The following is a 10289-nucleotide window of genomic DNA, read 5'->3' on the forward strand; positions in this document are numbered from 1 at the left end:
GTCATGCTATCCTGTTTTACTTTAATGTAAAATCATCAACACTCTGTCATGTTTACATGCACATGAAAAATATGATTACAATGAAGTAGTTGCAGTAACTGCAGATTCTGTACCGAGTGGGAGAAATGTTTGATCTATAGACTACCGGTAGTTCAAATTTAATTGCCTTCCCCTCCTTTTAGTTCTTTCCCAGTTACAGAATTCTTTCTCAGACCAAACCAAAAGTGCTTCCTGTTGACCGAGTGTGTGTGTGTGTGTGTGTGTGTGTGTGTGTGTGTGTGTGTGTGTGTGTGTGTGTGTGTGTGTGTGTGTGTGTGTTATGTATCAATCAAATTACATTCCTCCTGCAGAAGAAGGGAAGATACTGTCACTGGATTCTCAGGATGGTTGACCACACATTCCTGTCACATTCCTTCTATCGCCACCTCGTTGCTCCTCAGAGACTAAACACTGAAAAACACTGTAGTTTCACACCAAATTGATCTACGTATTGAAGACAGATTTTTGAGACTAAATATGGCAGTTAAAGAAAGAATGAATTAATGTTATGCTCTTAATAATGTTACATTAAGTAGCATTTGAGACCAATATGAGTTAATAATGTTTAACACATGTCCTGATAAATTTGTCGACATTGGCAACAGTCAATATTACTTTGTTTTATGTTAAAAAACAACAACCATACAGGTTGTTTTTTTTACCCTGTAATACGACCCATAGGAGAGTTTCCTAACTTAGTGCAAGTGAGAAAGCTCTGATGAAGCCACTGTACTCTACCTGCTCAGCAGCAAACAGCAGACAGACACATGGGCTGAACATAGTAGAGCATTTAGCGGCTAAAGAGACCGGTTTTTCTCTCAGGAGTTGGTGGAGACCAAACCAGAGTTAGAAGAGAGTGACTATTGGACTGAGATTCATCAGATGGACACAAACACAAAGTAGACTCCAAATAAATAATCATGCTGCTCTGTGTCTGCTCTGTGGGTCTATTATTGTATACTGTAGTAGATGATATATGTGAAGCTTCTCACTCATTTAAGTCACATTTATCTAAGGAAAGGTTAAATTTACACGCAACTGGACTTGGTCAAAGCTGCTCCGAAGACGTTTTGTCTCTCATCTGAGAGACTACTTCAGTTTTTACTGAATGGTAGGAAAACCCTACTTATCTCTTTAAGGAAGATTTAAAAACATTTATTTATTTGTTGAATGAATTCCAGGATACATCTTTTGGTTTTATATTAGTTATGTGACCCAGATGATGTAATAACACAAACACACAGCCTACGAAGTAAACCACACCTCTTTATTATCATAACTCTTTATTATCATAGAACATATTTTCTAACTGTATCCCCCCCCCTTGTCATTTTTGTTGCTATGAACGTGTATAGGGTCAAGTGCCAACAACTAACAATTTAAATAATAATAAAGATATATAGTCTGACCAATAATCACTTATATAATTACAATTTGGCACATCTAAACAAAATCAATGAGTACCATTCATACGCCTTAAGACCTTAGCTAATTTTAGCAATTAATTGCAGTTAAACAAAGACACCGCGATTATCTAAAGAAACGGACAATTAGACAAATTATGTAATAACTGTTACAGGCCTACACTCTAAGAAATAAATCTGTAAAATAACAGAAAAAGTTCTGGCAGCTCATTACCCGGACTTTGCCCGTAATTAAAAACAGAAATTTTGTGTGTAGCTACAGTTACAGAACATTTTCTGTTACTTAAAATTCTCTCAGACAAAGTTGCTCAGTTATAAAATTCTGAGAATGTTAAAGAAAACTTCCCAAATGTCGGAAAGAAAAGTGACAAACATTAAAAGAAGCAACAAATATATTGGAAAAATCTTCAAAGATGTTGAAAAGCTTTGAAAAGGTAGAAAAAAAGGGACAACGTGGACTTCTAAAATCTCCCAAAACCCTCTGTGGCCGACAAAAGTTGTCGAATCACAGATTACACAATTTCAAATATAAAAAACTAAAATACAACGGTGAATCACGTTCTAGTGGATAATTTCTGTTCAAATATACAGTCATACAACTGTTAATACACAGATATTTCTTAAAGTGTATGTACTGTATATCCATGAGATAATGTAAGATAGGGACCACGCTGATATTCAGTGTGTTGATGTTCAGGCAGGCTAATGTGTAGATCATCTGTTGTTGCAAATATTTAACCTGGAGGTTTTCATTTGTCAGTGTCTGTTATATGTTGTTCCCCCTGGGTTTGATGTTTTTGATAAAGTGTGTGAAGGAGTCTTTCCTCTCCATCGCTGCAGTTCCACCCAGCAGCAAATGGGAGGTCAGAACAGGAGGGGGGGCGACCTCTGACCTGTTGCCTCTCTCCGTCTAATCCTTGACAGCCATGAATATAGGAGTTGAGAGAGATGCATGCAGCCCTGCACGGCACTCTCTTTACTCCTCTCCTTCCTCTTTCTGCTTCTCCCCACCCTCCCATGACCCATCACTTCCATTTTCCCTCTCTCCTCTCTCTCCATGTCTTTCTCCCAGTTAGAATATGTGGTAGAGTTTGACAGCACTGGGGCTATGAAGAAATGAAAATGTGATTCCTGTATAAATCTACTGAAATTACATTCTCTTTAGTGTTCACAGCTGTTTAAGCCGTAGGGGACACTAAGATATTTAATTTAACTCCTTTAAATCAAGAGTACACTGTGATGTGATTATCGGTTAGGTGACTACTACTGGACAACAAGATAGGACATGTAAAATAGGACTGCTTTGGAGTTGCTGTACCTTGTAATTGTCCACTTTTGACAGCTAAGCTAGGCTAGCAGTTGCACCATGCTTCCAGTCCTTGTGCTAAACTAGGCTAGCGCCATCTCTGTTCTGGATGCACAGAAACTGATATCAATCAGACATCTCATCTCATCGGACTTTGGATAGTGGGCCAAGCACGTATATTTCCAGTAATGTATTACTTTATAGAGCGCAGACAAACATGAAACAACTGTGTAAGGTAATTATTAAAGGAGCTCCGTCTAGTACTGTAAGCTACTGAGGAGGTTTAACCCAGGAGTGACCTGGCTCACGCGCTGCCTTGACGTCACCTTGCTGTGTGTTGTGTTCAAGAAGCTGCAGGCTGTTCTTCTGTTGCAGAATACGTTTATTTGCTTTCATCGTGCAGCATGAAAATGTCAATTTCTTCTTAGTTTTCAGCAGTAAAAAAGACTGTAAAACAGCATGTCAAACAAACGTGCCAATGCACCACAACCATCAAAACCCCTTTGCCCTCTGGGCCAAATACCTGCGACAGCAACAGTTAGGTTCCTCCCTTTATAACTTTGGCAGGTGAAAACTCCCTGGGAAGATGATAGAAAGACATTCGTGGATGGGAGGAAAACGTGCTCTGGTTTATTGCCATTTCTTTAAACCAATCACAATTGTCTTCAGCGCTGCTAAGCGCCGGATGGCGCCACAGTGCCTCTGCAAAATAGCCTCAGGAAGGAACTTGTTTTGATGGAACATGTGTACGTTCAAAAGTAGTTTTAGTCGTGCAACAGAAAACTCCGATTGGACAGATAGTCTAGCTAGCTGTCTGGATTTACCCTGCAGAGATCTGAGGAGCAGTTAACCATAGTCCTCACAAATCCACCAGAGGTTAGAACGCCAACACAAAGAAAGAGGAGGGGGACGGACATCTGGCCGAAATGAGGGACATTCGGAAGAATTTCCAGCGGCACCGGAGCAATGGAATTTTTGCCATTCAATACCTCCATTGACGTTTCATTAAATGCTAAAATAAAGACTTTTAAGCCTGGAACCAAGCCAACCTGCTACAAGATTAATCGTGACCATGAAACATTTGATTTGGCGCAAAAGAACATTTTAAAAACAGAAAGAAAGGCAAAGTTACAAGACTGTGGACAGAAACGATCATAGACCTAAATGGTAGCAGTTCACTAGCTGTTCGCCCCGTGTATGTCTCAGTGAAACACATTACACTGCACCCCGATATTCCCTCTGACTCCTCACCTGGGCCGCTCAATCAATCAATGTGAAACTGCCCTCAGTGTGTTCATATTTTCAGTATTCATCCCAAATAAATAATGAGAACTGGCAGTGACTAGTGACACCTATTCAAGATGGCAGGTGTTCTTAAATGTTTAACAAGACAAGAGATTACTGTGTAGTTATGTCATTACATAAACCATTATGCAAGCAACAGTTCATGTGCATATGCTCCTTATCCATAATCCTTAAATAAACAACAGGATATCCTTATGGGATTAACACTGAACAACATATGCTTCATATCCTGCACACACACACACACACACACACACACAGAGTCTATAACTGGTATTAAGCAGGGCCCCGTTTTCCTGAACACTGGTTCAATAAGCAGATGACTGGTTCCTCTTGGCCCACTTATACAACAATAGGCGGAGTAAAGGTCACATACACAAGACTGTGGGAAGAGAGGGCGAAGCTAGAGGGTTGGATGAAGGGGGCTGGGAGGCAGAAGACGGGCAGAGATGGGGGGTGAACTTAGGAGCTCAGGCGAGGGAGGGAGGAAGAAATAACGATGCTGTCATAATTGTCTGTAGATAATAATGGTCCAAATGTTTTAGTGACCATTTGATCTGTCCTCTAATACCACCATTAGCCCAAAATCTCTTCTTCACCAACACTTTGACGATGATGTTGAAGTTATCTAGAAAAGTAATGGCTGAATTCCCACAAACTTTGCAGGAGACATTCGTAGTCCCTAGAGGTGTATGAATGGGAACATTCACGTGTGTGTTCCGTGTGTTCACCCTGGTCCAAGTCTACATCCGCTGGATGTCCCTTACTCTTTCTTTGTGTTGGCGTTCTAACCTCTGGTGGATTTGTGAGGACTATGGTTAACTGCTCCTCAGATCTCTGCAGGGTAAATCCAGACAGCTAGCTAGACTATCTGTCCAATCTGAGTTTTCTGTTGCACGACTAAAACTACTTTTGAACGTACACATGTTCCATCAAAACAAGTTCATTCCTGAGACTATCAGGCCCGGATTGGCTAATCGGGAGCACCGGGAAAATTCCCGGTGGGCCGGTCTGTTTTTTTGGCCGCGAGGGCCGTTGTTGTCATGGCACTGGGTTGAAATATGGATGCTGTCCCTAGGCTGCCTGCACTCACAGCAGCACCACTTTATTTATTTATTATTTTACCGCAGCCCCACTCTTTTTATTTATTATTTTACCGCAGTCCCACTCTTTTTTATTTTATATTTTCTCGCAGAGTGCAGCCTGCAGGTTAATGATGACGTGATTATCTTTTGACTCCCTGGCCCCGCCCCCCGACACGGCACCTTGCAAGTTGCTCAAAATTAAAAAAGTCAGATAAAAATGGATAACAGGAAGCGCAAAGGCAGCGCTGAAAGCTTTGGAAACTGACGCGGCCAAATGTTCTAAGCTGAGCACATTTTTCCTCAAAAAAACAAATGAACGAGGCCGGTAAGTAAGCTAACGTTAAGGTAGTTAGGAGCGGTGCAAGATGCTAGCAACCGTGCAAAACAACGTTGTCTGCAAACTACCGTTCATGTATCAAACTTTTTCTTGTAGCTCTTCAACAGCAGCCGCCTCTAGTCCAGTTTGCTGCTAACAGTGAAGAGCAAGGCCTAGTAACGTTACCAAGCTCCAGTCATGAGCCCAACACACCAGAATGAGCAGGTAGGCTTGTCATTCAGAAGAACTAATAGTAATGAAGAGCCCTGCTCAATGAAAAATGCCCTGAGATAATTAATGATACCTGATGATTCAGCAATACATTAATGAAACTGACTTGACTTGATTTGAAAGCTTTGTAAAAAGGGGATATTTGTGGTGAGAAATAAATGTAAAAAATGTCATTTAGTGTCAGAAACAGAGCCAGGACCCAGTTGTGAAGAGACTAATGCTCTCACTGTGAGAAAACTTAGGCTACTGTTTTTGCACTGAATTGGAAATGATGATATTTTTCAAAAATACAATGAATTACAAGGCTGTAGAGAACAGTGCGCCTATTGCAGACTTATATTCTGAGGTTTTAATTACATTATTTTAATATAGTCAGTCGTGAACTAAAGTGGGCCGGTCTAAGGCATGAAACTCCAGGGCTGAAAATGAGTCCCAATCCGGCCCTGGAGACTATTTTGCAGTGGCACCATGGCTCAGTCCCAAGATGATTTTGATTGGTTTAAAGAAATGCCAATAAACCAGGGCACGTTTTTCTCCTATCCAGGAATGCTGTGTGGACTAGCCAGACCTTCCTCTGCAGCGCTGTGAAGGAAGGTCTGGCAATGCGAGACTAACCTGTCTTTAACCTGTCTGTGTGTGTGTGTGTTCATCATGGTCCTAATCCAATCTCCCGCTTGCACCAGTTCACAAAATCCTGAAACCTGTCAGACTTCTCTTTAGCAATGTTGTTGTGCTCCCAGATATAAAATGGAACTATCCTTCGATGTTTTCAAATAAATACACAGCTTTCCTTTGTCTCTAGTGCGGCTAGTTAGATCAGTGGTTCCCAAAGTGGGATCCAGGGGTCCTTGAGCAAAAAGGGGAATCATTTTTTCACTAAAGTTTTCACTACAATTTCATGCATAAGAACCTGTGAACCTGCAGGGTCCATGGTCTAATTTATGTCCGTTTAGGGGTCCTTCACATGAAAAAGTTTGGGAACCAGTGAGTTAGCTAGCGCAGTTCTGTGCGACAAAGCTTACTGTACAATTTGAGTGCAACTGAGTACAAAGGTAACATCTGTTGTTGATGTCCCTGTCTCTAGTGTATGCTCCATCCTGTTTTTCTTAATTTAATGTAATTAAAATTATATTTTGATGTGGCCTGTTTTGCACTGTAAATCATTTCTCAATGAATTTCACAGTTAAATGTGTCTGGAAATAAATAAGCCATGAGTCACAGAGATAAAAGCAAGGTTGAGAGAATGATGGTATGAGTCACACAGGAACACTGTCGGCGTGTATCGTCTGAACTTGTGTTATCTCATGTTATCAGTTCACTGGAAATAATCTCCATATATAAAACAGCACTGTTTCACTTGAATCACAAGAGCTAGGGTGTGTTTGTGTGATAGACAGTTTAAGTAGCAGGAAGCCCATATATGGAGTTCCTTTACATTTCTTTTCACTTTCTTCTGTTTTTTTTTTTTTATGCACACAAATCATCTCTTCTTGACTGTATACTCAATGAACGTTAGTTAACGTTAAAGACAGGAAACAAACATTTAGCCTCATACTGCGAATGCTTACATAAAGTACTATAATGGTTTAACTAATACTTGCACTCCAATATAAGTTGGATGAAATGATATGTGCAATCACAAGACACACCACAAACACAATAACCTGCTAGCAGCCCCTAGAAGCTGCAATGCTCATTACACCCATAATGTCAACATGCTAATGTTGATGCTAATGGTAATGTCAAATCGCAGGATCACCAGTCATTAGGATAATTGTGTCTAAACTAAATTGAATGGAAATCTATAAATACACTGACTTTGCCATCCCTAGAGCCAAACTACAGTATGTGCTATGTGCTATTTATTGCAAGACACATTTGTGAAATTAGCTCTAAGTTCTAATCTGGGGATCAAACCAACAACCTTCCATTCACAAGCACACTTGGTAAAGGATTTGTTTTTTAAATCAAACAACAACAAAAAATCTGCCATGATAGAAGATAAAACCCTGCCATGCACTTGCTGTATTTTCTGGTGAATACTTACATTTTTTTATTCAAGCTGTATCATGTCTTACAATTAGAGACATACACACACATGCTTGCAGGAGTGTTGAAGTTTTTATCTGTGTACACAATCAGGTTCACAGATATGTGGGGAAGATTTGAGAAGGGTGTGGAAGTATGTGTTCTGGAGAAGTGTGCCTCGCCTACAGCCAGTCGGTTCAGTAACCTGCTTTGACTCAATGCCTGTACAGTAAATGTTCTGTAAAGTACGTGAGAAAAATGTAAAGTGAAACCATACTCTAACATACAGTATCTGACTTTGTTCTTGTCATTATGGCTTGGAAGTTTATTTCACTTTTGTATTAATCTGTTAAGAAATACCTTATGCTCTACAATGTGTGTCCATATTTAAGTCAACAAATATAGAGTCACTGTTTAACCTCACACAGCGTTGGCATGTCAGACAGGTGACAAATTAAAGGAGACACCTGGATAAATGAGTGTAGAAACATACCGAATGCAGGTGCTTCCATATTTATAACTTAATACAAACAATGTATAAAACGTGGATGCTATAGGCCTCAAATGAGTGTGCTCTTAAGAGTACACATGTCCTAAGATTGTAAAGCATGGGTCTTTATTCATGAATGTTATCATGCACAACCAGCTTCATAGCTCATGTAAAGTGAGTTGTGCTTGTTAAAATGTGGAATGCTGCTTTTGTTTGTTCATTGATAGCCAGTTACACTTTTACGTGGAACTACCTGAACCTATCGCCCTGTGGCACTCACCCCCATTCTGATGAAGTGCTTTGAGAAACTGGTTCTACAGCACATGATACAAAACATCCAAGCCAGCCTGGACCTTCACCAGTTTGCATTCAGAGCCAACAGATCCACGGACGATGCCATGTCCACTGTCCTCCACTCAGCCCTCAGACACCTTGAAAATAACAACACACCAACATCAGAATGCTGTTTGTTCATTTCAACTCAGCATTCAATACTCCCCCATGAAACTGATTGCACACACAAACAGACCCCAGACCCCCAAGTTCTCGTTAACTTTTACAGAGGAGCAATAGAAAGCATCCTGATTGGAAACATTACAAACTGGCATGGTTTGTGCACGGCTCGGGAGAGACGAGCTCAGCAGTGAGTGATTAAAACCGCTCAGAACATATTTGGTACCCATCGAATTCCATCCTCAAAATCTGGAAAGTGGCAATTACTCTCCTCTTATTGAAGGTTGCGGACCCCATAAAATCCAAATATCCTACCCTTCCTAGCATACAGGAGCATTATGTTATGTCCATGTTAACTTTTCAAAAACTGTTAAAACTGAAGCAAGTTCTTACATATTTTGCATGAACAGTTTATAAGTTGTATTAACTAGTGTCACGTGTCTCTTGTTCCGTCGTTTTTTGTCTTGCTGTTTTATCATGTTTTTATTAAACGTAAGGTGACCTGGGTGTTTTAAAAGCTGCCTCCAAATAAAATGTATCATTATTATTATTATTATTATTATTGTTATCATTATTATTAAGTTTTATAGCCAAGCAAGGCTAGTTGGCTGTGTATAAGAGGAATGCACATTATGTCACTGTATTGGCAGAATTGTCCTTTTAAGCAAGTCACTCGGCCATACTGTATAGTCTCTGTGGAGCAGCTCAGTAGCTAATGAATGTAGTGTTTTTTTCAGTCTAAGTGTTCCCCTGTGTGTGCCCCACTCTCGGCTCTTTGTTGTGCTAACACAGACGTGTGGGCTCGTTGAGCAGCTGAATGCTGAGAGGACAGAGAAGAAAGAGCCTATCAAGCCTTCTCCGCTCACCACAACCAAACACAATGATGCCAGCTGATGCCAGCTGCCTGCCTGGCAACCAGCCTGGCTTGTGGCATGTAATTTGGAGGAGGAGAAGTTTTATAGTTGTCCACTGAACCATAGCTGGACAGGAGGCTCACTGCCTGTTTAATAGTGTGTGTGTGTGTGTGTGTGTGTGTGTGTGTGTGTGTGTGTGTGTGTGTGTGCGTGCGTGTGTGCGTGCGCGTGTGTGGCGTGTTGATGCCAGTGTGAGTGTATGTGTATTTTGATGTTCTGAACAAGTCTGATTGGATTAATAAGCGTCTGACAGATGATATTAAACGTGAATCATATGAAAGAAATTGGCTACTGAAAAATACAACCTAGTGTAATACAGGAAGCTCTGCTTGTGTGTCTTATCTATTTAAGATTTCTGTCAGTACCATAGACAGTATATAAGAATGGACCAACAGATGCCGTGTCTCTGGACGGAGACCAGTGAAGGATATTAGAAGCACTTTTCCGGTGAGCGCCGAGCATTACTGCGCAGCCTCCAACTGAGAGAGATGACGTAAATGTGACGTGATCAACCTGTCTGAAAGTTGGAAGTCTTCTGGTAGCTGTGCCAAGAGAAATCTCAATCATTCCCAATCTTGCAAAGACAAAGAGAGTAGGTATATGTAAGGAGATAACATGGACACAGGCTAATTATTGATCACTAAAATGCTAGTTAACATTAGTAATTAAACTTAAACAGCTAATGTAAGTCGAATCTG

Source organism: Sander lucioperca, chromosome 7, assembly GCF_008315115.2.
Source record: "Sander lucioperca isolate FBNREF2018 chromosome 7, SLUC_FBN_1.2, whole genome shotgun sequence".
Lineage (NCBI taxonomy): Eukaryota > Metazoa > Chordata > Actinopteri > Perciformes > Percidae > Sander > Sander lucioperca.